Source organism: Ambystoma mexicanum, chromosome 1p (genome assembly GCF_040938575.1).
Source record: "Ambystoma mexicanum isolate Mex_15411 chromosome 1p, UKY_AmexF1_1, whole genome shotgun sequence".
Taxonomy (NCBI): Eukaryota; Metazoa; Chordata; class Amphibia; order Caudata; family Ambystomatidae; genus Ambystoma; species Ambystoma mexicanum.
This window is the reverse complement of record NC_090921.1, coordinates 982,438,610-982,465,908: the sequence shown is the minus strand read 5'-3', so window position 1 is coordinate 982,465,908 and position 27,299 is coordinate 982,438,610. Positions and strand designations below refer to the sequence as shown.

Sequence of the window (27,299 nt, the reverse complement as noted above, 5' to 3'; positions counted from 1 at the left end):
GGGAGCACCCCATATCGGTTGAAGCATTGTGGGATGCAAGCTATAGGACCAGGCAACCTGTCCTTTGGTGAGAAATGCCAGCCATCCGTTCTCTACTGTGAGGGTGAACACTAACATTTTTGGTGGGTTGGCCATCTACTAATAATCACACATTGCTGTTTGGCTTCAACCCTTTCCTCGTGTGGCCATCTTGTCGCCTCCTGTAATGGGTAGGAGTCTGCGACATTTGGAAGACACTGCTCATCTGTTTGGCAATCGCTTGTAATGCAGCCGAGCTGCTTCTGGTGCTGCCATGTTTGTTCTGGGCCCGATGCTTGTTCTCTCAGTGCAAAGGATCGTCAAGAGCAGGAAGAAAGTAGTTCTGGACGAACAGGGTGACCAAGGACTTGAAAACCATTCATTCGGCCAGTCCTGCTTGCTCAGATCTTTCTCCTCAAGCACTTTGGGATGCGGGTGCACAGGTCCCCAGGAGTCTGTCTGGGAGCGGGCCCTCCTCTCTGCAGGTGAGCAGGGTCTTAAGGTGGTGACATGAAACCTTCATTACACAAACATTAATGAACGCATGACTTAAGAATATGTAGGTGCCTGCTGTTTGCTCGCTTTAAATAGTTTAGCCAGGGCTGACCTTTTGTCTGGACCATATGTACTGAGTTTGTGATGGATTGCCCCCCTCCATCTGACACGTATGGAAAGACCCGTATACCCTGCTGTTTAAAGAACAGTTCAACACCAAATGTCCACCCTCTGGAGCATTCCCTCGATCTACTAGAGAGTGGGAGAAGTGGTGTGTTGTTGGCAGCTTCAGCTCGGTATAACCGAGTGTTGGGCTTTGGTGCTAGTATCGGATCGGGCGAGATCTCGAGTGCTGTAGGTGATTTATGTGTTGATGCAGTGTGGTAAAGTGCATGCGGATTGCTGGGAGGGATGGTTGTGTGGCTTTGTGTGGGTTAAGTATGCAGAAGATTGAGGGTTGGGTTAGTGGGGTCTGTATCCTGATTCAGGTACTTCTGGTTCTGTTAGAGTTGTATACCTGTGGGTTGAGTTGTTGCTGGTTCCTCGTGGGCCGGCTTGCTTTGGTGGTGCTGCGCTGATCCAGCTGTGTCCATAGTGAGTATTGTTTGGATTGATAGGTGCGTCTGAACCTCTTCGGGTGTGGGACTGGGTAGGTAATCTCTATTCTGTGATGGTGTGATTGTATATGGTTTAGGGGAGTCCAAAGTAGCTCCCTGTAGCTGTCAAGCTGGTATTACCCAATTTGACCTTTTACAATTGACCTTTTGTCTTAATTGACCTAATAATAGTGGTCCTAATTGACCTTCTGCACAATTGACTTTTACCTTTATTTTACTTTTTATTTCTGTGTGGGGTGGGTTTGGGATAGTAAATATAATTGGATTGGGTAGGAGGGTTGCAGTTTTTTTTTTTTTGGATTGAGTGGGTTTGCAGGGGGTTTCTCCCACATATAGGTCCTAATTGACCTTCATTTCACAATCAATTATGAAAAGGTCAATTAGTATACATCCGTCAAGCTAACCAGACTCTTCAAGGCTAGAAACCGGAGCAAAACAGCAACCGGCTCCTGGCAATTTTAAATCTCTGGAATATAGTGTATGCTTTTACTAGAATCACCATGTCCGTACATGACACCCTTCTTGCTTGCTACAGTCCAGTTGCTTGTGGACGATTTTCGAGATTATTATACACTCTTTACTGAGAAAAAAATTGCATAATATTGCATGCCTTTGGCTGCTCCCAATAGACTGAAGACTTCTTTGCAGAAAAAGCCAGTAGGGTTGTGTCGGCATCGGTCACCTATGAAGAGACACTTGTGGTGATTCAAGCATCTGCTGGATACAGAGTCCATTTGTAGTCCCAGGATCCCCAAAAGCCTGTAAGCAGGGTAGTTGCTAGACCAATTTGGCGCTCATAGCGAAATGGTAGACTACTTCCCCCACCACAAACCCCACACTTTAGCCCTGACCTAACATTATAAAGTCATCGCAATATAAACAAAAAACAGGTACTATTTTCTACTGTGTAAACCCACATTTATTCAGGGTTTCTGTGTGGGCAGGATGCTGTGTGTTTAATGTAAACCCACATTTATTTAGGGGTTTCTGTGTGGCCAGGATGCTGTGTGTTTCATATTAAGTTTTAGCGGGCAAACCTACCGTTACAAGGCATAAAATAAGCAGTGTTGCATAGCAATTTGCTATGCAATTCTGTCAGTTTGCTAATCAAATGGACACTTGTGTAGCAAAGATACCTATTTAAGTTGCCCTCTTTAATGAAAGAACAGCTCGCCCTGCATTCCTCTTGCTGTGTGCTCTCTTCCCCCTCTTTTCTCTGTTCACTTCTAGTCCTAATGGAGATGAAGTGCAGCAGTAATAATCTCCTCCACTTTTAAGTGCCAATGGCATGTGTGGGAGTGCTAGGCAAGAAATAATCGGGATGCTACCTTTTATTAAGCTTTCTATATCCTGTCTGGCAAAGACCAGAATGTGTCAACTTTATATTTTTTTAAAAAGACAGTCCTGCAATTTCATTCCTAAAATGTAGGATGTCACATATGCATGATTAGAGCATTGATGCGGTAAAACACCATCATCTCCATGCTTTACAGTAACGTTTAAGTAAGTGTATCTAAATTTCATTGTGTCAACTAAATTTCATTTTGTTGGGGAAGCTGCATCAAATTGACGAGCAAGCACTTTTGAAAATGTACATAACATGATCATATGCTTTTGATGGCAAACCCAGTTCAGTAACCTGCAGGTTGCATACATCTTGCAACTGGTGCACAACCCAGGAGCGAACCCATACTCCTAGACATTCTATAATTACCCAGTTGCTTTATATAACGGACCCTGAAATTAAGATGACCACAAACTACAATATTCCATTTAGTTTGCCCAGTTCTCTGTCTGCTACACTATCCACTGTGCTCGGTCTCTTTCTTTCCTCCTACATAATGAATACACAAAGCGTACTAGATGCTTACGCAAAGTAGTGAGCAATAGTTCACCCAATCTGTACATCTACAGATCTATTGCAAGACCAAACACTCTAGTTGGCCTCCAGAGCTCGCTTTGGTTTATAATTGCATTATATATTACCACCTGCAGGAGACAGCAAACTTTTCAGAGCCTTTTATCCTCTCTATTTGTGACAATACATGCAGCTACCCTTTTACATTTTACAGCCACTAACCTGTGGCTCGCAAAGTCTTTTCGCCCACTCGCATAGTCAAGTAAATTTTATGACGGGCGAGTAGCACTTGCAAGAGATGTTTGAAACTTTTATGTAACATTTCATTTGTTTGCAGTAAATGTCAAACAAAAGTTTCACTGTGAATGGCTGGCCTCTGTGGCAGCAGTGTGACAAACAAAGCAAGTTGTAGTGAAATGCACCATTGTACACATCACATTTTAAATATGTCGTGCTCCATTGGTATGGGTTGAGTGCATTTCTTTTAGGTTGATTAGGGAAACTAAGTTATCCGACCTGCAGGTATAGTTGAATTTAAAACATTTTGCAATGCTTGACTTCTCTGTCTTATTTCAGCGGTTTACAAAACTGCTGTCTTGTTGCTCATTTAATGTCCTGGGTACAAATAACTTCTGGTGACATTAACAATATTAGTACAGGATTGCTAATCAAATGGGTCTGTTTGCTAATCTAAACGTTTTTAATTGGCAAACTCTGCTAATCCTTTTTTGAAAACTAATGTATACCTTGGGTTCGCATCGCCGGCTCGCAGCACGAGGGACGCGCTGGTGGAGATGCTCTGCCTGTACAGGGAGTGGGGTGGTCCGTGAGGTGTAGTCACCTCAGCACAGGCTGAAGCTCCCATGCAGAAGGACTTTGTAGAAGATCCCTTGTGGGGATAAAACCACCAGAGGGCGAGTGCAAAAGGGAGTCTCCTGTGAAGCCAGCAGGGCCAGCCAGGCGCTCCGTGTTAGAGAGACTTCCTCTGAGGCCTTCAAGCCTCCGGGCCGTCTTATCCCTCTCCCCACCCATGGTTGAGGGGGTGTGTGGGTCTTATCTGCGGGACTTAAGTAGTCTGGTGCTCTTTCTGCACCGGCGCAGCTGTGAGGGGCCGAGCCCAGCGCAGACCCGCCCCCCTCACCCCTCTTGTATTCCATGCTGTCGCCTCTGTTGTGAGGGATAGTGCCTAATGGTCTCCCACTTCGGCTGGGTCACGGCCTCCAGGTAGGAAGTGGGAAGGGGAGGATCGGGACATCGTACAGAGTTATTGCTGTATTTCCCCTTTGATGTTTCCACATACATACGTTCCGTTATTGACAAGTTATGTCAGCCAGTCATAACGGAGGCTGGCCACATTGTTTGCTGAGCGCTTTGTTGACGGAGGCAGAGACATACACCTCAGTCAAGTGTGGAGTGCTCCCTCCAGGGTACTTTATTGGTATACGACCACTTGGTATCAAGAAAAAGAAGTTTGTTGGTTTCTCCTCTCAGGTTTGGTACCATAGCGTTCTCCAGAGGCCTGGTTGGCCTGGGGTAGGGTTTGTATGGTCGTTACCCTCAGCGGCCGGTTTGTACTCTTTCCCCCGTTCTGAGAGAGGCTTGGAGGGCATTGCTCAATCAAACTACTGAGCCCTTCAAAATCATATTGGGCGCCGCTTTTCGGTGAGGCTGAGCGCGGCCTGCTCAGTCCATGTAAAGTAGTGGGAGAGGAGCACGTGGTGGAACGGAGGGGCGATTTGTCGTAGAGAAAAAGATCTGGAGACCGTCTGGTGTCTTGCCCTGGGCCCTCAATGGGGGCAAGACAGGTTGGGTGCCAGTTGTCTACATACTGCTGATGTTAGGAAATGGGCGGTGGCTGTGTCGGAATGGTATGCTCTGTGTGGACGGAGTACGTACGGCAGTAGATTGGGGGGGTGTAGTGGTGTTTAAGTGAACTGTCTTAAGCGATCTGTATGTGTTGGTTGATGTCAAGCGCTTTGGATTAAGGCGCTATATAAATAACACATCATTATGTACTAGGTGTGGTGTCTGGTGGCATTCTGCAGCTACCGTTAGCTTAGGTGTTCAGGTGCTGCCCCGGTACTACACCAGGAAAAGAAAAAGGAGACATTAATCTGCAGCAACAAGGCTGACCTTAGGAAGGGCCTGATGATGTAAAGAGCAACTGAGAGTTGGCCACATTAAAGCTATTTATTTACCAAATGTGAACAAGCTTGCTCTCAGGTGGCCCAATTTATGCTATTTGTTTATTTATATAGCCCACCGAACCCTGGGGTATCTGGGCGCATTACAAATTACATGGTAACTTGAACAGGAAACAGTCAACAGTAATAATTATTTTCAACGTCGTAGCACTCATGGGTAAGTGACTATTCAAGCAGATTAGCTTACAAACATATGCAGGTAGATAAAACAGAATCATTTGCATAAATATACAGGCAGACAAGGTGTTCGGCAAATGAACATAATGGTAGCAGTGGCATGGATCATACTTTGAGGGAGAAAAGCCACGTTTTAGTTTCTTTCCTGAAACTGTAATAAGATGAGTCTGCTTTTAAGGCTGCAGGCAAGGAATTCTATAGCTGGGCAGCCATGACCGGGAAGCTACTCTAACCCCCCCCCCCCCCTCCATCTGCTTTCTTAAGTTTGTATCTTGGGACCTTCAGGCAATTTGCGTGTATGCTTCTGGTGGTACCTTCGGATGTGTGTTTGGAGAATTTATCCACTAAGTATTTGGGGGCCAAGTTGGAAAGACATTTATGGGTGAGGGTTAAGGATTTGAATTTGATTCTATCCTTGATTGCGAGCCGTCTAGTGGTGCGCCTGGCATTTGAAATGTGCTGCATTTTTGGGAAATTTAACGCAGTTCTTAAGGCATTATTTTGTAGTGTTTGAAGTTTGTCGATATTGTTTGCTAGATCCTAGATCCTAGATAGTGTTGCAGTAGTCTAATTTTGACAGAATTAGAGCTCTTGCTAAGGTAATGCAACTATCGGTGGAGAGAAAGGGTTTGCAAGCATTAATTAGTTTACATGTATAGCTTGTAGCTGAGCCAGTAGTATTGACTTGTTGGTTCAAGTTCAGAGCTGAGTCCAGGTAGAAGCCTAGGGTTTTTACCTCTTTGGAAACTTTGTTTACACCGTCCATGTTGAATGACTTAAATTGGTTGCTAAGTTTGAGTCTGCCTGACAAGACGATAAGCGGGAGCCCTGTTTTATCGCCATTAAGACAAACACTGTAGGTGGCCATCCAAGCTTGAATAGTAAGGTACATATTATTCAGCCGTGCCACGCCCGTGTCATGATCACCTGTGATGGAGATGAGAATCTGGGTGTCATCAGCATAGTTGGTGTAAGTGACACCCAAATTGTCAAGGTCATCAAACAGAGGCTTGGTGAATATGGTGGACTTTGTAAGGAAGACTCATGATACCTGAGGTACTCGACAGGTTATTGGTACTGACTCTGCTGATGAGGTAGATGAGAATACGCTCATGGAGCAATGTTCCAAGAAGGATTGGATCCAGGCAGTAGCTTCCGCTGAGAAATGGGCAGCTGAGGTGATTACAGAGCACTTTTTTATCCACTAAATCGAAGGCCGCGAACAGGTCTAATAGGAGGAGGATGGACAGTTTGCCCATGTCCTTTTAATTCATCCATTTGGTTTTTCAGATCAATGAGAGCGGATTCAGTACAGTGTCTTGGTCTGAAGCCTGATTGTCCAAGTCCTAGAACATTTTTGCTTCTAGGTATGTTTGAATCTGGAGGTATGCTCCCTTGTCTAAAACATTCAAGAGAAAAGGGACCACCGTTATCGGTCTGTAATTAGTGGGAATGCTAGGGTCTAGATTGTGTTTCTTTAATAGGGGGGAGTACCCAAGCAGCTTTAAGATTAGTTGGGACTGTGCAAATGTCAGAGTAGGAGTTGATTAGTGTGGTAATGAAAGGCGTTAGGTCCCTAGCTGCCTCTTTAATTGATGCTGGACAAGTGTACCCCTGGCATCTAGATGGTTTAAGTGAGGCTATTATGTTCTCCACTTCGTGGACGGACACCGGGGTGAATTTAAACTGATTGGCCCGTTTTTCAGAATCTTTGGTGCTTCCTGTGGCAGTGAGTCATTGGGTGAGAGGTTTCGTTTTTTAGCTTTGACTTTTTTCTTGTAGAAGAGATTTTATTGCATAGCACATTTTGGATATTTGTGCATGAGGTCTTGTCTTTGATGCAGGTAAATAATTATTTAATTATTTTATTTACCACATGTGAAGAAACTTGTTCACCGGTGACACAATGGACGCCATCTAATTATTTACCAAATGTGAATGCGCTTGCTCCCACGTGATCAACTGATATGTAATTGGGAACTATGATCTGGTTTTGCACGTTCTGTTTTATAAAGTAGGCGGTCAAGCTCGTCGAATGAAACACGACTGTGACTGTTTATTTAACCAGGTGCACACTAATTACCTTTAGCCACCCAGGCTGAACTGCACACAGAGGGTCAACCCTTGCACAGGGCATACTGCTCACACTGAGGTCTGCCTTAGACCCTCACATGAGGGTCCCTCCATCTTCCCCCTGGGTTGTCATCTGCACATGTGTGCGGTAAGGTAAGTATTCCAGGCTCAGGATTCCTACAGGTTGCTGCTCACCCCTTCTGTCAGAAGCAGTAGGGATAAAACACCTTACATGTGCGCACAATGCAAAGTAGAAAACAATCCTGCAGATATTCATTTTCATTATCATGTACATGATCCTTGCCATTCCTAGATTTTGCTGCCGCGAAAAGCTTTTATTGATGCCATGAATCCACTAGTTCAATCATTTTGCGCTCAACTGAAAATCTTTTCACCAATTAAAAACCGTGAATATTTTCCTACATTTTTATTTAATTGAAATCCACTAGAAATGTAATCCAGATTCTTGGAACGACTCGCACATTTGTAAATGACGGTTTCTTTGTAGGATATGTGTGTTAACAAAGGAACCTTTTCACTATCCTAGAGGCTGACCTCGGGTGGTAGCGGTACGTGGTATAAACCAACATAGCATAACTATTTGTTTATTGTTCCCTTGTTAGGCGCTTATAAGCAAATACTGTTTCAAAGCACCCACAGGGAAACTGGGAGGGAACGGGGTGATAGACAATGTAATTACAACAATGTTAAATAATTTAATGCAACAAAAAGAAGAGACAATGGGGGGGGGGAGACAAACCTACTATGCCTTGTGAGTGTTCAGAACGTGCAAGAACTATACAAAGTCAGTTCTCGTTGTCCTTGTCAATGCTACATTATACTGTAGTAAAAGGTGTGAGGCTTTTATTTTATTACGTATAATCCAAAATGCCAAACGTACGGGTCCCTCGAAATGATTTGGACTGAGATGAAATGATTTAATGAAACACATTAGTTAAGTGGTGAAGCCGGGATTTGATGTTCAATTTAGGCACTTGATTGCACATCTTCCTAGCTTTAGTTTTAGCATTATTTTAGTTACTGAAACTCCTAACATTCACAAGTATTCGTGCAATTTTGTAAAGGACAGTATACATTGCGTAACCAGCCTGATAGAAAATGTTATAGTATTGTGAACAAAAAGAGTACGATTATAGCTTTGTTCCCTATGACCAGCATGCAAAGTATTGTGAGCCTAAAAATATATCTCCTCGGTTTTACAGCTGGAAACAAAGGCAAATGCCTGATGAGGCCATCTGTTGCAGCTCTTGTTTCACACGCACACAGGTTATGCGCACCTTTATTTTCTAGCCGCTCATCATTCACACTTAACAGGTTAAATGCCAAAAACCATAGCCACTTCGAGTTACCCACTCGCTGCTGTGTCTTCATCAGCCACTTATCACTTCCTATATTAAATGCGCGCCTTCTACAAAGCGATGTTAAAAATATGTTGACAGATGTGTTATTGAGGTAAAGTACCACCCTGTATCGCTTTCCTTGGAGTGCAAAACAACAAAAGAAAACCACAAGCAGAGCTCTTGGTGTCAGTTCCGCAGTCGGTCAGCAAGCCCAGTGAAGACTGGGAAGCACCGATTCGGTGCTCTTGAAACATCTGCACCACGGGTTACCGCTGCCGCCTCCTGAGAAACCTAAGGTTAAGACCTATAAACCTTTCATATGACAATATCAATACTGCCTGCCTCCACTTGAAGCATATGGAATGTTACCTTTCTGGAGTATCCATGCTTCTGCATATATCCAAAGGCCTGGGTTATCATCATTTTGTGCTTGGAGTAGGGTAGTAAGCTGAGGCGTCTGTATAGCCTGATCATTGAACCAACCTTCCAGCTTACTACTCCAAAGGGCCTAGATTTAGACTATTCAACTGGGTGAAGAGTGGAACTTCCAGAGTACCCTTGTGAGTGATGGTGGTACTCTTAACAACTGGCGAGTACCATCCTTACACATGAATTCCCTGCATGCAAAAGTTAGCCATTGGAAGACTCTGGGCCAGTAAAAGGGTTTTCTCGTCCCGGGGCCTAAACTGATTTTGGCCCACCTCCAAATTGGCAGCAATCAAAATCTGCAACGTAGTTCCCTTTAAGTAGGCTGACCAGACGTCCCGAATTTGCTGGGACTGTCCCTGGATTTTGGCACCCAGTCGGGAGAGGTTTTTTAAATTTAAACTGTCCTGGTTTTGAGTAAAAGGATGGTCACCACTCTTTTAAAATCCAGCAATTTAACGTAGCATTCATAAAGAAGATCAACATTTTAATAGTTAGGTGATTTAAAAGAAAATGTTTTATCAAATCTTCCGGGATCGTCTAGAACCCTCAATCTTTGAGGTAACAACCACGTGCGGATTGTGCCATTGAGACCGGCTGAGAAATGAACATACATCCAAGACCTGTAATGGCAATAGGGGCAAAAGCGCCTTTGTTTTGAAATGTTTTCATTAACAGCGAAATCTGCAGTTTTATATAAAGAAGCAGTAGCGAAAGTGATAATTCACAGTGTGATCACAACACTAGGTGGGGCATTGGGAAAGGGTTGGTCCTACCTTTATGTTGGTTGGCGTCCCCGTTTTACTTTAAAAATCTGCTCACCCTACCATGTCATCTTACCCCCGTCATCCATGCTGAAATCCGAATAACCAAACGTCCACAATGTCGGTATTTATGTACTAGCATTGGTACAGGACACGGGGGAGGAATTGGGGCTGAACACTGAGCTATGCTCTGGCAAAAACGGTCTTGCCGGAGCACCATTTCATGTAGCCACAAGCCCCTTCACTGGGTTTTTATAAAAAATAGATCTAAATACCCCAAACAAAAGAAATTGTCAAACAAGGACTATAAGCAGGTGACCATATCATAAAGACTTGCAGATTATCATTATTGACAACATTTGGAACTTGTAAAGAAAACTAGGGGGTCTATGCCAGTAGGCTGGACTCGAGTGGTGAGTTTTCGATCATAACAGGCTATCTGAAGTCTTGGCTGTTGGGGTCCGTAGAAGAAGGCGTCTTCAAGAGAAGAAGTTGCATTAAAAAAGGGTCCCACTAAACATGAAGCTCAGAACCATACATGGGGTGAGGCCAGTGTCCTGCATTGTGGCAGTTCTAATTATTTGGTCCCCTTACTGCCGTGTCCTGATCTGCCCCGAGAACTGTGCGGCGGGGGAAAAAAGAAAAGGGGGATTTGTCCTCAATACTGTCTCAAAGTCTGGGGAGGAGTCTATGGAGTTGTTTAATAATGTGAATCCTGAGAATATTGAACCACTGTGGCAGCTAGTCAAAGACCGGATTATTGCTGATCTCCAGAAATGTACCAATTTTCATGTCTTTGGTATCTGGCTGGAACTTTTAGGTAAATCTGCACAATATCTGATGCCTATTAAGAGAGACGGTCCAACTGCTCCATGTCTAGATTTTGTAATAGAGGATAAAAGCTGCCAAACCCTTCAGACCGATTATTGCAAGTTTGTATGTACACCTAACCTCGAACTCCAGACAGTGGACTCTATCAGGGAGGATAGCACAGCGGCAGCGTGCGCGTCTTGGAAGCAAGACGACACAAAGCAACAACAGGTTCGATCCCCGGGTCTGCGCTTAGAAACCTCTGAGTGTTTAAGCGCGTTATAAATACGTAACTAAGACAAAAGAAAAAACACAATTACGCAACTAAGAAAAACTAACAATTCCTGTAACAGCGCCTCGATGCCTGCGGGCTGTGTGAGCGCTTTATAAATGTAAAATAAATAAAATAAATAAATAAAATAAATAAAATATCAATCACTGGAAAGAAGCGGTGGATAAAATCTGTCGGACCAACATGTTTGCTCTAGATTTGGTTAGTTTAAGGAATGTGGCAAATGTTGAAGTGCAAACTCATTCAGCTATAGGTGGGCCTCAGTGTAACCGAGGTCTTGTGTCGATCTTCATTGTGGCAAGAATAAGACCAAAGGGACTCCTAGTATGAGCTTTCAACTTGCCAAATCTCTATATGGGATGAGTCTTTAAGAAAATGTGTTCTTGAACAGAGACATTTTATTATTTCTTATGTTTAACGTCAGTAGGGTTCGAAGCTAAAGAATCCTTGAGGAACAAGGTTATGGCCGGGCTTAGAAAAAGGACTGGTCCAGCGGTCATTAAAACTAATGACTTGAAGTTTCTTCGAAGAATCGAGGTTGACCAATGGTGCTCATATGAGAAGAGACTGTATTTCGGTTGGCTGCGGTAGCAGCAACCTTCCATTGATTCTATCAAACCGTAACAATCTGATTAATGTGCCATCTGCGTTAAAGCTGATTGTACATTTTATTGGATACGGGTTCTACTTTTTACTTTATTCAGTTTAGGTCCTGGCTGAGCTATCCTATCCTGTTGTGTATATATAATAGCATTTTGTGTATAGTAACATTCATGATTTGAAGCATAGGTTTAAATGTTTGTTGTTTATTGACGTTTGTTGTTGTGTTTTGCCTCCGGGTCCCTTGGTGCGCAATATGCATGAAATAAAGTAAAGTCTGTAATAGTGAACACATTACAATATTAATGTTTCAGATCAGAACTTGTCAAAAGCCAGGAGGTGGGGTGGCAGGGACCGGGTCAGAGCCTCAGCATCTTAGTCAATATACTGACGTGTTATTTGTGTTTGGTAAAACCAAATAAAAGTCCCTTGCAGGTTTGCCTCAGGCAGCCAGGTGGGTGCCCATTCCCTTGTCCCGTTTGTCCACCCATAACCTTGTCTCTGGAAAGACTGTTAAGTGCTTACAGTACTTTCACCACTGTACTAAACAGTTATGTCTGATTGTGGCAGAGCAGTTGGCATCTGTCCTTTTTGTTTGCCCCACCCTCTCTTCCCCAAGTATTACTCTGCTGTTCTCTTGAGCGAATGGCAAAGCGACATGCACATTCTGCTAGGTTATGATGATATGCTTTTTGTACTGCACTAAATCTAATCAAAACTATGGTGGTCTCCGAGTGCCTAGACTTGTCTGTGAACTGGCGTAGCTAGAACTTGAGCTCCTGAAGGTAAAGGAGCAGGGGAAGGAGAGTATGAGAGAGGAGACTGCTGGAGCATGTGAGCACGAGGATCTTGAAAATGTGCTAGAGCAATTGTAGAAGTTTGGTGGCATAATTGCCTGGGTATACTTTTAATATTCTGTAGCTCACCCACATACATTGAATTCCGGCGCTGCCAAGCCTGAGATCCGAGAGGTTTCAGTCCAGATTTGATTGTGTAGAAAGGTGCACGTTTTGGCCAAATGGTAAGGATTGTAACGGTTGACAGCTTGGCCCGTGGAGCTGAAGATGTGTATAGATTAATTTTATTCCATGTTCAAGGCTTGCAAAAAATAGATCTAATTCCCAAAGTTGCATATGAAACCTGCATTGTGGAATGTATAATCTCCTTGGTTTCTGAATTCAAATAACTGGCATATAGTCAAGCCTTCCCAGATAAACGGGTTGCAGCCCAATTTTATAAAGGCAGTTTCCTGCACATTTCCTGGGAACATAAGAATGCCAACAATTTTGAATTTGAAACCAGTATGTGATATTGATTCAGCAAGAAACCCTTTTGAGCAGGCATGCAAGTCGGACTCTGATCGTTTGATTTTTATTATAGTATTAACCCCAACAATAAAAGTCTGTAGATATATAGCAATGTGGATCAGAGATAGGAATTGGACGTGTTTTTAGAACCACTTCAAAGTTTATTAAAATAAAATCACTCTCCTAGCCCTATTGCTATGGGAGAGCTTCCCTATCTGATATATCAAAGTAAATGTGCTGGCCTGGACGTATATATATCGATTCTGTCCTCACCAAAGCCATCTACCTGACACTACCACTATTAAAGAAAAAGAGAAATTGAGGCACGTGTTCTGCTTGGTCTTGGCTGGTGCCTGAACACCACCTAACCAATCTCTCTGGACATTGTCCCTCTCGGTTTCCCAGGTTTTATGTTGCATTCACAGTTCCAATGAGTCCCAAAAGGTCTTATGCAAGCAAAACATTAAAATGTTACTCTCGTCTTTCTCAGACCTGGCTTCCTATTAGTCACAAACTATAAAGTTACTCAAGATTTCCTCATAGCAAAAAGGGCAAAAACTGGTGTCCCTCCACACAAGTCTTTGCAAACATTTACAAGTTTCCTCCCTGTGTGTAGAACTTGGTTTCAAATATACTTCAAATGCTCAAAGGCTCGCTTTGACTCACCCCTTTTTGGGTTTGTTCCATTCTCTGACCGGGATAACCTTTTGCTGTCCCACGTGGACTTGTGGATTCAACTTCAGGTAACTGATTCTGGCTCTCTAGCCACTCTCTGTGGCTTTGGCCATCTGGCCGATCCAGGTCTTTGCCTCTCGGGCGTGTCTCTTCTTCAGGAAGACTACGTCTTTCACATAAACCCTTTTTGGAACTTTCTCATTTTCACGCTTTTCCCATTCTAGGGCATAGGTTTCTTGTTCACCCCCTTTTTAGGGATGCCTTTACGTCCTTGTGTCTAATCCCCTTTTTGGTGTGGGATTTTTGAACTCCTTCATTGGAGTTTTTCTATTCTACGTTGGTCCTGAGTGGCCCATGCTACTCGAATGGCTCAGTTACTCAGTCTCTTGCATAGTGCAGCTGAGCTCAGCTGCATTCCTCCCCTTCCTTATTGTATACTGTGTACCTGCTGTACTTTGCTGGGTATAAGGAAGGCATGATATCACAAGTATGACACTGACACAAGTGGTACAAGTTTAACAACCTTTATTAAATTATCGGGGTTTGTAAAAACTCCGGCTTTGCCCTATAGCACGTAGTCTCTACCATCAAATAATAAAGACAACACAGTCCTAGTCAGTCTGTAGCATCAAAATGGCCTATACTAACAAAACCTAACGCCTGCCCTTTCTTAAGTGTGTAAAGGGGAATATGTATGCAAAGGAAATCGGTGTTGTAACATAAAGTATCAAGATGGCTGATTCAACTCTCCTCGCATTGGACAGCACGGAGTATGGCAGCCCCCGTAAATGGGATGACTCTTTCTGGCCAGGATGACACACTCTGGCTCAGGTTCTCAAAACCAAGGCCATTCAAAACGTGGATCGAGGCGTGCTTGGTCGTCCACGTTAAAGTCACTTATTCCAGCTTTCAAAAAGTTCTTTCACAGTTCAACAAAAGTTCAAGCAGGTATCCATTGGTCGGGCTCAGATCTTTCAACCAAAAAGTACCTGATTCAACATAGCTCTCCCATAGCCGGGCTCGGACATCGCAATCGCAGCACTTGCTGCAGGGGTTCCCTTCCCCAAGCTTTTATTCAAGTTAGTTGGCGGTTCCCTTCCCACTAACTTATCACACTTCCGGGCTCCCTCAGTCGGGCTCAGACCTTTCCCAGATGTCGAAGACTTTGGAATGTGCAAGGCTTTCACTATAGACCTCCGCAGGACCACTTCGGCTTTCTCTTCAGCTCACACTCTTGTGGTGTTTGCCCCACTGTCTGTTGGCCTTGGTAGTTCAGTACCATAAGCACAAATGTTAATAGCAATCTTTCTCTTAAAGTAATCCCCTTTTAACTTCCCCTTTCGCTGGGGTAATCTTGACCATTGTGCATTTCAAAGTTCGTTCACTTTGCTGCTTTTTAACAAGAGATCACATATTTCTCACTTTCGAGTGTGCTATTTCCTGTTGCCGTATCACTCCACTACTCTGTATCACTGGCTTCACAATTATCGGTAATTAAAAGTTCACCACAAGTTTGCCTTCCTTCGCGTCTCATCCACACGCGTGCAGTCTTCAATTGTTAGATCTACTGTTGCAACTTCAATCTTTCCTCAACACACACCAGCCTTTCATGTTGCTCGCCAACTCACCGGCAGTGTGCATTCCTTTCTTGTCTTTGCGGTTCTAATTCACGAGTTGTTAATGGTACAGGCTTGACCTCACCTCCCCAACTCTGTTTACCCGGGAGGGTCACTAGCGTCCTTGGCACACAATGCAGTCTTCTTGTCTGTGATGTGGCCTTCTCTGTATCTTTCACAGCTCTTCAGAGCCAACAACCTCCTGCAGGGATCGCCTGCCTTTCTCTACCCTTTGCTCTTGTCCCTCTGTCAGCCTCTCTGCGCCAATAGGTACGCCTTCACCCCGGAAATTCAGCTCCTTCTCGTGTTCCACCTTGCTCAGAGGGTCTGTGTTCCGCCTTGTGGGGAGAGCTAATGAGTATCATATGTACGGGATTAAAGTCAGTGCCTGACCCATTAGCAGGACATGTCCAATGAGATATGTAAGAGTTAGCCTCTTTACTCTGTCGCCCTCTTCCTCGGCCAAGTGTTTGTGTAGGATGGGAGGTGGTGGAGTTGGGACATTGGAACGTCCTATAAAGTAGGATGGGGTATGTGAAAGGGGGGGGGAATACTTCTTTTTACCATCAGTTCTCATCCCCACTTCCCGAAGACCCCTCACCCAGGTGATCCGCCTGCACTGCTCCACCCCCCAGGGTCTGGATCTAAAGGAGATGGCTGTGCCCTGGCCACGAGAGAGATCGATCCCTGGAGACTAATATGTGAGACACCCTTTGATATCTCACACGGGGGAGGTGGTTGCTCCGTCTGCAGCAGAACAGTCTTGCATGGGATGTTGGTTCCTGACTCTCTGTTGCAGCTGACTTCTAGATGACTGCCTTCGCTCCGGCATGCCGGTCTCATACGTTTCCAGCTATTTGCACTCTTGCCGGCAGAGACCTTGGAGCTTCGGTTCCCCGACACACCTGGACTTGGCAGCATTGAGCAGGCTCTCTGCTGACCAAGTAATTATAATTTTTCTTTTATAAGACGCTGAATACAAACGAGCGGTTTCTAAGCACAGGATTGGGACTTCAACCTGTGTTGTGCTGCATTGTCTTGCTTCCAAGACAAATTCCCCTGAGCTATCCTTCCTCCCCAATGTAGCTGTTGTGGCTCTGCCTCCAGGCTGTATGGACAACATCCGTTCTGTGGGATTCCTAAGGGTTGGCTGGATTCATCCCTTTCCCTTTCCCTCTTCTCCCTCCCCCACCAACCCCCTATTGGTCCTCGGGCTTCTTCTTAGGAGGGGCCTGCACCCAAACCAACCTGTAAGAGTACCCCATTACATTAATACTATCATCTGTGCTCATGCATGCAGAGAATATGTGGAACATTGGGGCAAAGGTTGATCTTACATTATTCAACTCAGAGTCCTCGTCCCCTAAGGAAGAGTCACTACCAGTGAGATCCTGTTCACCCAAAGCCCTAGAGATGGTTTTGCGTAGCATGTTCACCCCCGACCCCTATTCTTTCAGGGGGTGGCTCGCCCTTGGGGAGAAGGGCCGAATTCCCTGGATTCATCGCAACAGCTTCTAAACAGGATGGGAGGCTTTGGCTGTTTCTGCATTCAGTGTTGTGTGCCGATTCTTCTGAAGCCGGGTTGCTCATGGGGAGAGTGCGAGTCTTGGGAACAGAGCCAGGAGTTTCCTGGACTGGGCTAGCCACTGGGCCTTTGGACAGAGCAGAGCTCCAGCTCCTCTGTCTGGTTCCGACCCATTTTTTTTAATTTTTTTTTATTGCTGAGATTACCTCGTGATTTCATTGAAAACTGAATGGGCAGCACATAAATCCTAGCCAGCACTAAAATGGCCCACCTCAGATAAGCTTGCAGTTTTACAGATTGCAAGAAGGTATATTAAGAATGATGCCACACTATGAAACCCAGTGCAACAGGTCTAAATGAAGTGCGAGACCGACCCTCCGTGGTGACATCTAAGTTAATGCTGTTTAGCAAGCATTGCCAGAAAGCGCTGTAAACACAGCTAACACGATGAAACCCAGACGATATACGGTAATGCCAGTTGTTCACGCCCGGGGGTTGAGTAAGAAAAAACAGCATAATTGTTTATATGATATAAACTTTTATTAATCCAATGATGGCACCAATCGCACCACATCACTCACTAAAGGCATCACAAGGGTTGAATACGAAACAAATGTATGATTCTGATTGTGAGGTGTCTCTACTTTTGCTTCAAGGAATGCTGGTCCCAGCCCATCAACAGCCTTGCAGGTGACGCAGAGCCCCTTCAGAGTCATAACACGTGTACATCTGTTATGTTATTGGGTTATAGACCGTGCTCTGCTGCCATTATCCTGGTCTCTTGGCGGCTTTGGAACCTGCAGGCACACGGCTTGGGTTTGGTTACTTGGCCTGGAGGCAGCAGTGCCAGATTGCTTTTTCATATTGATGAGTGCAGATTCTAAGGAACCAGTGGGCTAAGTCTTCGTGTTTTTTGGTGTGTTGCCCATTGGGACATGGCCTGTGTGCGCATTTATTGGATAGAGGTGTGTGTATTGTCTGTTATGGTGTTTTGACTTTTATGGTGTGGTCTGTAGATCAGTGTCTATATTTTAAGTGAGTTTGTGGGGTGATTCTTACCAGTTTGCGCGTTTCTGGTCATGTGTTTGTGTGTGGACCCTTGCAATGCCCAAATCTGAAGTGATGGACACTTTCATGAACTAGATTTACAATTCACAAACTGGTTTCTTCGTGTTGCTATGTATTGTATGATGGAGGGGGTACTTCACCACTCAACAAGCCCGAATTATTGTAATTACAGGAGAACTAGCCTGTAGAGGCTTTGCCTGAACACTACTCAAATAAATAAAATTCCAGAAATTTGGTTGGATCTGTTGAACTGAGTTTGCAATGCTGATGAGCAAAGATTGGGCATAGAGTCCGATGGGCGAGACTTTCCATGTGTCTCAGAGGGCACAGAAGCCACGCTGAGTCTCAAGTGACAGTTCAAGGGTTTCTATGTATTTATGTGTGGGTCTAAGGCTGTGAAAGAGGAACTCACTAAAATGTATGGACAGCTCTTCTTAGGCTTATAATTGTTACACCATTTAGATACACGAAGTTACATTGTACAAAATTGCGTTGCTGGGAATATGCTTAATTTTTCATAAAGCTTTATTGTACCACCATTGAGTGCCCAGTGAAATTTGTGATGGGATATTTACTCAATTTAAATCTCTGACCTTTAACAAAAAGTTTTTTCTTGTGATTTATGCTACAAACCTTTGTGCAAGTAACAAAGTTGATAAACATTTGATCTATATTTTTGATTTTTTAGAATGGATTATGAAATTGACTTTACAAATTGATGCCCCTGAAGAAGAGTATTTTGAAACTCGAAACACGTTGGGCCAACCTAAAAATTGTGAATAAAAAGGAGAAGAATGTTCTCCAAGAAAAGGACTCATTGAATTTCTTGACAAACATTGATTGAATTGTATTTTTTGATATTTGAAGCTACATGAGTCATTAACTCTATGCTTAATACTTGTTGACCAATACCAATTAGGCCTATCTTTGGGCCTTGTAGAAAGTGTGCAGGGGGTGCAGTTTTCCAAAAATTTGGATCTGTTTTGGTATTTTTCCAGCCTAGATACCAAGGCTGAGCTTTTCTCCCCCGCACCTCAAATACCATACAATGTATATCTTTACTGTCTACTATTTTCTATTTTGTCTCCATACAAATAAGGGTGTGCAAGTGTAACTCTTGTGTTTTGTTGAGTCTAAGGCTGTCACACTTTCTTGTCTGTGCTGCGGTTCCCACCCTAACCCAGACGTTCATTACGCTTGGTTAGTTCTATTAAATGGTAACCCCACTGTCTTAAATTCTGGTTCTTAAGTAAGCAATTATATCCTTAAATCCAGGCTCAATGACCCTTCTGGCACAGTGGGTTTGTTTTCTAACAGAAGTGAGAACCCAATGCCTGTAGTTGCTCTGTAGGAATCGTCCATTCCACTTGCACCCGTACTCGCATTTTCCTTTCCATCCTCCCCATTGGTTTATTTTCTGATGTTTTACTGCTCCTATCTCCTGCCTCCAGCCCTTGATGTTGACTTTCATTCCTCCTTCCACTTACCAATATCACCCCCCAACACCACCACCACCACTACTAGTACTCCTCCTTTTTAGCGCTACCACTCTCCAACCACTACTACTCCCCTCCTGCTAGTAATACTCTCCTCTCACCACTACTACTGGAAGCACCCTCCTTTCACCCAGTACCAGCCTTCTCACAGTCGCTCATTACGCAGTTCTCACTACACACTTGTCTTACACTCTCACATACTGACGCTGCAGAACCACCAACACTCCTGAAACAATACCTCCCCATTTCCAACGATGATCTACACAATCCACCGCTCCCTCTCTCCCTCCCTCCCTCCCTCCCTCCTTCCTTCCTTCCTGCTGGACTCTTTATCGTCCTCCACTGCTGACCTCACCTGGTATAGCCACAATTTCCTGTTTCTTGCTGTTGCTTATATATCCCTCCCTGCCTCGGAATTGGTAGTCTTTACCAAATCAACTTCCTTTCTGTGCCCTGGGATTTGTAGGAGTGCAGTCAATCTTCAAAAGGGGGCTTGCTCCCCCATCCCCAAACTGTCTTTGCAGCTGCTCATCAAGGAATGGTGGTGCATCAAGGTCATAGTTCATGATTTTAGGATTCCCTCCCCACTCATACTGGTAAGATTCTCCACGCCAGTCATATTGGAAAGTTTTTGCACAAGTCCCTGGTGGTGTAGTGTGTAAGCAGAAGTTCCTGCTAACGCTTCCCAACAGAATGCCACTGTTGCCACGTATTCTTGTGGTTTCTTTTCTTGTCTCTCTCCCTCATTGGTTCGGTTGGCATCTCAGTCCTTTTCTGTGAATGGCAGTAGTTCTTTGGTTCTGTCAGACTGATCGTCTGGTATGCTGTTGGTTCTGTAATTGGGGGGTGGGGGAGCGGCACCTCTGACGAGTACTATTGCTAAGAGGCACTAAAGGAAACCGCTGTCTGCACAGATGCATTCTGGCATCAGAGGTTTGGGAACAGGACTGGAGACTAGCTCTGGCTTGTCCGCCCTCCCTCCACCCCCCCCCCCCCCAACCCCTCCTTGACAAGGCCAGCCTACTGGCCTTGTTACAGATCACCATTCAGGACTGTGGAAAAGTCGCTCCCCTAGCTGGCTATGTATAGATTTGGGCAGCTTCTCACTGCTCGCTTTCTGTACCGTGCGGTGGTGGCACCCACAACCATCTAGATGAGCTGCTTCACTGGGCCTGGTCTTGTCTGTCCCCTAGCAGAAGCGCCAGTCTAGTGTTAATTCAGTGGGCACTAGCAACATGCAACAAGACCATTTCAGGGTGCAGGGCTTTTGGCCTCTAAGGGTAATGGCATTTAGGGGGGAGTTGCAGAGTGGCTGAGAGAGCTCCCACTTAATGCTTTTCCTGGGAAGAGCATTTCCTATGTTTTTAAATAATTTCCATCCCATGATGCAGCATATTAATTGATTTTCATACTACGGCTCAACACCTTCTTTTTTAAGTGCCTCTAAAAATAATTTGTAAGCAAAGGGGATTTTGGGTGAGGGAAGCATATTAGAAGAAATACTCGGCAGTACAAAAGCATGACGCCCACCCGAGCCATTGAAGTGGAAGTGATTTTTGGGGGTGAATATTTATTTGTTGGCGTTCTGGGTTTTATACTGTCCGTAGTTCTAAAGGAAAGCAGTACAATAGTAGAACACCTAGTTTCTTTCCTTGGACCAGTGCTTGAGAAGGTAGAATGCCGTGGGGGAAGTGATGCAGTAGCTCCCTGTTGCACTGTATTCCTAGTGTCTCTTCATTTACGTTGTGGTTGCAGTGTGCACAATTTTCACTTGGCACTGTCCATTTACTAGTGATATTTGCCTCTCTGCAAGTAACAACCGGTGTGTTGTGTGCGCATAGAATTGAGGTGGTGAGTGACTTTTTTTTAAAAAAAATGGCTGGCTAGTAGCTTGCAACTTTGTTTTGGCCCCTGGTGATTTTATGTACACACGGTTTTCTTTTGCTGATGTAACAGCATGAACATAGCCCCCAGCCTTCATCAATGGGTTTTGGAGGGGCTTCTGATGGATGATCCCTTTCAGAAGAATGCACCCCACCGCCCGATTCCTTTGAGAAATAGCCCAGTCATGCTGCACAAGTTCAATGCATTCTTCATTCCTGGCATCTATTATTAAACAACTGGTAGCTTGTGGCTCCTTTTCACCTTTAAATGTAACGTTTCCATTTACTGCCGCCTTGGCAAGAAGTAAAGAAAGCACACCTCTCCATCCCTTCTCTTTAACCATTTTCCTCTATTGTTACTGCGTGTGTGTGCGCGCGTGCACGCTAGTAACCCATCCCTCCTAGTAATGATATTGCAGCAATAACGGACAACGTTTTCCTTGGGCCACAGTAGCTGATGAGCAAAGGCTGGGGGCTATGTTCATGCTGATGTAACAGCATGAACATAGCCCCCAGCCTTTGCTCTATATGACACCTGTATGAACCTGGGGCAGTGTTCAGAGCCCTATTACACCTATGTTTGCCTGCATTCGAATCTCAGTTGAGGGAGGCTAAAGGGCCACATTGGCTGCACAAATGGAGATGGTGATATCTTTTTCGGCCGGTTGGTAAGTGTATCTCTGTTGCGGGCAGTCCCGGCTTAGGGAAAAATTACTTTTTAATGCTATTCTCTCATTTTGCTGTATGTATTGGTCCTATGGTCCATACAGTATCGTTTGTGTTTTTTTTTTCATGCTGAATTTAATATTTCTTGTTATTGATCTCGTGAACATCACTGTCAAATGTGTGGTGGTCTGGTCATTGTGTGAGCGCTTGGGCTGGACACAATGGTGTGGATAGACTGTGACCCAATTATATCTCGCCTCCAATTATTTAAAATATCAAAAATCCACTGCTACTAGTGATAACGTCGACGGGTTTGTGTACCATGTCTGGATGTGTAATAAATTCAGATTTACTTTCACATTTCACTTCTAACAAATTGTAATGCACGGGAAGCACGTCTGTTTGTGTGTGTTAACCATCTTTGAGAAATTCCCTGGTTCTCGTATGAGTATCTCCTCCCCTCTCCCGCCGCCTCCCAAAAAATGATTGCCAACAAAAGGACCAAGTGTTTATGGACCCTTTTTCCACCCGGCTACATCAGGACCTGCGCTTGGTATTTTGTTTGCACATCTGCGGCTTAAGGGAATCGGATTCGTCTCGGGAGAATAGCCGAGGGGCAACGCGCTCGCCTTGGAAACGAGACAAAATGGAGCAACAGAGATTTGATCCCCAGGTCCGCGCTTAGAAACCTCTGGGTATTAAGCGCATTATAAATAACAAATTACAATTTAGCTCTTGGAAGACTGCTATGCAGAATTTCAACAGTCTAAAACTGGACAAAGTTTTGCCAAGAGACTGCCGATCAAATCCCAGACTCAGCAATATGTAGCTTCTTTAGTTTAGAGGCACCTGTCTTGGGTCAACATGTAAGGTGCAGAGCCATCATAGAAATGGTTCCTGGCTACACCACTGGCAGGGCGCTAGCTCAAACATTGAGTAACCATGCTTGTATATCCAGAATGTTTGCATCATCGAATTCCACCGTATGCACATGCAGGCACGACTTTGTCAAATTACAATATTGTGGCACACAATTTTGTGGAAGGCCCTATTTAAAACTGCAATGGTGCATTTATATTGGGAGACTACGCTTCATGTTAAATAAGAAAACCTAAAATGGATTGCCTGTGCACAATTCATTTGAATGATGACATTAAGACTGTCTTTGAAAATGAGCAATTTTGACAACTGGGGCTAATGTGGTGGAACACGATCCTCACAATGATGGGAACAGTTCTGGATGGATGCTTCAGTAAACTGTGAACATTGTTTTTTGGAGATCATACCACATAGCATCGTTCTGCGTTGTTGTTTATTTTTCATTTGTCAAGTAGCCCAGGACGAGATGTTCACTTCAGCTTTTTTTTTTTATCTAACAGATTGAGGTCTCAGATGATCCGTCAGCAACGGGCCAAATCATTCACAGGCATTGCACTTTACAAATAAAAGTAAATAAACATCTGCGGTGTGTTGCCGTTTGAGAGGGTAGACGTTTCTGCGCACATCAGTCTTCGCTATGCCTGGGATCGAAAAGAAGCTACTGTGGCCCAAGGAAAACGTTGTTTGTTATTGCTGCAATATCATTACTAGGAGGGATGGGTTACTAGCGTGCACGCGCTCACACACACGCAGTAACAATAGAGGCAAATGGTTAAAGAGAAGGGCTGGAGAGGTGTGCTTTCTTTACTTCTTGCCAAGGCGGCAGTAAATGGAAACGTTACATTTAAAGGTGAAAAGGAGCCATAAGCTACCAGTTGTTTAATAATAGATGCCAGGAATGAAGAATGCATTGAACTTGTGCAGCATGACTGGGCTATTTCTCAAAGGAATCGGGCAGTGGGGTGGGGTGCATTCTTCTGAAAGGGATCATCCATCAGAAGCCCCTCCAAAACCCATTGATGAAGAGGAGTGACGCACACCTGCATCAAAAAGTGCAATTGCCAGAGCGGTGTTCCTTTCCCATCAGTAGGCAACAATGTAAAAATGTTGGCATATTCCACAGCTCCAGTTCTTTTTGACAATGTCCACCTTGGTGAGCAAATTCAGCCAGGCTTGAATGGCCCGGTTGAGGCCGAATAAAGGCAGGCCTGAATGGTACAAAGTGCACACTAAAATAGTATGCCAAGCCCTTATTTGACAAATTGGATGTCACCTACACAAATTACGCAGACGACACCCATGTCCTTATTCTTCTCTCGGGCAATTTCAACACGGATACGGCCTTGCTAAACAAAATATCTCATCATTCAGGCATGGATGGCCACACATGGACTATGCCTGATGATAAAACGGAAATCCTACTTCTCGGATCCACTGCCAACCTAAAAATAACTTAGCCCCGACCACTCAGTATTTCATATTAATGGCAATGTAATCACAGTTTCCAAAACAGTAAAAACATTAGGCTTTCACCTTGATTCAGCCCTAACACTAAAAAACAAGTTAGCTCCCTTGCATCCTCTACAGCCTACACCTGTAAGCCCACTGGGGCAAACAGAGCTTTCCTCGCCCAAGCCAGCTGCATCATTGCCAACGCACTAGTACTCTCCAAACTTGACTATTGCAATGCTCTGTATTTGGGAGCTAACAAATACGTCCTTGACGAAATTCAAATATTTCAAAACAATGCCCTTAGAACTGCCCTGAACTTACCCTCTAAAGATCACATCTCCATCATTAGAAGAAAACACACATGGCTCAAAATTTGTGACAGAATCTCACTTAAGACAGCATCACTTACCCACAAATGTCTCAACAACTCAGCCCACCCCCCCCAACCTAGCAGCAAGAATTGAGAAACTTCCACTCGCCCCACTCTAACTGCCAACGCCTACTGCCTTCAGATACCTAAATTCAGATTAAAAAGAACAGGCGGCAGGAGCTTCCCAGTTAAAGCAGCCCAATATTGGAATGCACTCCCATTTGACATCAGAACAGACCAGTCTTACTACAGCTTTAGACGGAATATACTTGCATAGCTACACACCAACGACCTCCAAGATTAACCACGGACCAACCCACTCCTACTAACCTGACTGTACATATGTATATTCTTTATCTGTCTTATCGTGATGTCAAGTATTTATTTATATAGCGCGCAAGCAGCCCAGGGGCATTGAGGCGCTGTTACTTGCAATAACTTAGTTACAGTATATGCAGTATATGTCTATACTCGACACTGGCATGTAATTGATGTAATGTTTATGCTCATACTGTGCCTTGTAACTAAGTGTTTAACCAATCTTCTTTTCCTGTTTTCTGTAGCGCCCTGTTACCTTTGGGTTTGGCGCGCCATACAAAACCGGTAAACAAACATTAGAGATTGGCTTGTATTTTATCCTATAAAGAAATGTGCTTTCTGCTCTTCTTGTTGGTTATTTGCCAAATGCCATTACACAGGCTGTGAGCTGGCAATTTGGGATCCAATACATGGTCGATTTGCTAACTGGAAGAAAGCCTCAAGGTTTAAGGAACAAAAACAAGCTAGTATCCATGTCCAAGAGGTGAAGCAATCCTAATAACTAAAATAAATGAGACTGAAAATGGGCTCTGTGGTCGACTGAGAGCAAGTATAGGCATACAGTAACCAGCTATTCAAATAGTGTTCAGTTCTCATGCACCTGGAGTAAACCACGTGCCACTTTTGGTGGGAATCTATTTTCCTCCACATTAGGAAGCAATTGATACCTGTCTGGCTTTATTTTTCGTTGCAGCTTCAACAGCATGGCTCTTTTAACCACGCCTAAAGTCGTGCTTCGGTCATTGACATAAAAACTGCTTTTTTTTTTTTTTTTAGTTGCACCAGCAAACCTCACAAAAGATGTCTAACTTGATTGCATTTTTCATCTCATGTACATCATAACCGAGAGTAGCTTTGCGGACTGTTGGATGTAATATTTCTTCTTGGGAAGCAAAATCTACCCTTCCCCTAGGGAAACAAAGTTCTGTTGCCTGGAGTTGTGGGGGTGGGAGGTCATCCTCTTCACGGATGACAATAAAAGTGTAAAATAAAATAGCATTTCCTCAAGGTAGCAATATTAGCCAAATATGACTCTTATGTTGAGTAAACCTCATTCTGACTGCAAACTCAACCAATCTTATCTTCGCCTTGGAATTCAAAATGAGTTTCTTAATTCACGGTCATCTGTGGTTTTAGGTTAACTTATCAGTGAGGACCATGATGCAAAATACCAATGACCAAAATGTCAAGCTGCAACCCAGCCATAAAGTCGCTTGGCGCCTCAATTGTACACATACACACAGTACACCATTGCTTACGTGCTAAGCGTCAATTGTCACCAGCCAATGGCTAGTGGCGAGTGCACATTTTGCACTTTGCAAAATCCTATGGAATGATTACAATGGATTTCACTATTGATATCTGTTACATGGATCACTTAAGATTCTGTGATAGCTAGTGGCGTAACAGAAAATATGGGGGTCCCCTTGCAAGCCCTGCTGAAGGGGCCAGCCTGCTGGGCATAAGCAGCATGGGGCCCCCGCAATGCAGGGGCCCCTGCTATGCCAGTGGTGTTAGGTGCAGGAGAGACTTTTGATGTTTGCCAATATATTGATGACTCTTACTCCTCTTCTGCTTTTGCTGAGTTGCAAAGTATTCTAGCCAGCCTGAATCTGGACATGGCCGGAATTCACTCACAAGCATGTGATGGTGTAGAAAACATGGCAGGTAAGTTTCCGGACTGCAGACAAGGGTGAAAGAAGTTAACAAATCAGCATTATATGCGCTTTGCAATGTATACAAACTTAACCTTGTTTTAGCTGACAGATGTAACTCCTGTTTAGAGACCATAAGATTCATTGGTTTTATTGGAAAAATGCATAGATTCAGAGATGTAAGTCAGTTACGCTTAGAAATATTGAAACAAGCCCAAGAGGAACTGAATATACACCCTCTGAGGCTTAAATGCTTGTGAAACAAGAGGGTACTGCTGGTATGAGTCTGTCAAAACCATGAAAGTTACGTGGCCTACAGTAATACTTTCATTGGAGAGAATACCGATCGGAGAGGCTAGCCAAAAATGCTGCAGAGTTTTATTCTTTGCATGAATATATTCAAAGTTGGAATTTAAATTTATGCTTGAAATTTGGTCAGAGATTTTGCCTCTCATACTACTTGCAAAGTGTCATGATTCCTGCCCCTCATGTCCCTAGCCCTCCAAGATGTCCGGCTAGAGCTAGGCCATGATCACCTACATGTCCCTCAAGGACCTCTCCATCCCTCCAAAGACCCACTTGGAGTCAGACTTGGCACTTGTGGCACCAGACTCACTCCCATAGGATAACATTGGGGATTGGACTTGTAGTGCATTGATGGGGACAAGTTGGATACCCCCACATATTTCGGTTC

The 27,299-nt window shown here is 44.2% G+C and overlaps 1 protein-coding gene across 1 annotated transcript in view; it reads left to right on the top strand.

Annotated features, from left to right (window-relative positions):
- The first annotated feature begins 359 nt into the window (after positions 1 to 359).
- Positions 360 to 27,299, top strand: part of KIFC3 (kinesin family member C3) — a 632,740-nt gene continuing 605,800 nt past the window's right edge. Inside the window, exon 1 of the mRNA XM_069654325.1 lies at positions 360 to 503. The gene's annotated coding sequence lies outside the window, so the exon portion shown is untranslated. The remainder of the gene's footprint in view (positions 504 to 27,299) is intronic.